This window comes from Humulus lupulus, chromosome 5 (assembly GCF_963169125.1).
Source record: "Humulus lupulus chromosome 5, drHumLupu1.1, whole genome shotgun sequence".
NCBI lineage: Eukaryota > Viridiplantae > Streptophyta > Magnoliopsida > Rosales > Cannabaceae > Humulus > Humulus lupulus.
In genome coordinates this window covers 80,416,742-80,417,583 of record NC_084797.1, presented here as the reverse complement: position 1 = coordinate 80,417,583, position 842 = coordinate 80,416,742, and positions in this window count along the sequence as shown.

Here is an 842-nt window from a genome sequence, read left to right as displayed (position 1 = left end):
CTTCACGAACATCTCCCAGGATACTATATGTAATGCCCTACCTCCTTAGAGTCCTTACTAAGTGAGTTTAAAATGTGCATTCAACTCGCTAATCGAGGTTCAAATTCAAAAGTGTAATTAAATCATAAACAGAGTTATAAACTTTGAAGATAATTCCATTTACTGGACATCATAAAGTATTTGAAACTTGGGATCCCAAAATACTGTTTAGAAATATTTACAACATAAAAGTACAAACCAAGTCGACTAGACGACAAAATCTAGGTTTTAATACAATAATCTCTCAAAACCACTGGCTATGGCAGCCAGGCAGGCCAAACATGTACGCGCCGCTTCATGCTTTTCGTACTCATGGTTGGTTGATTTTCCCCTTGCCCTTACTTGCACCACAGAGGACCTGTGAGCTGAAGCCCAGCAAGAAAACCCTCACAAGAAGAAACATATGCATAACAAATACTTAGCATATAGACGGGCCATCAATAGGCTAAACACATACGGCCATGCCGTCCTAGGTGCTTTACCAGGCCCTGGGTTTGCAGTCCACACCGTGAGGATATTCCAGGTATCCTTTAGGGTCTCGCCCTGGCAACTCGCACTCCACGTGCTCAACGCTGCTCCCTGCCCCTTGCCGCACTAGGCCTTGCACTCAATGTGCCTAACGCCGTTCCCGGCCCCTGCCGACCTCGGCCTGCGCCGTTCCCGGCTCTTGCCAAACATTTACATAATTGCATTCATAGCATAGTAAAACATATACTGAACATTAACAAATTCAATCAAAGGGATACGCCCTGCAATTCAAACATATTGGGCTTAGCCCTACATACAAGCTCTATGGGAACAGT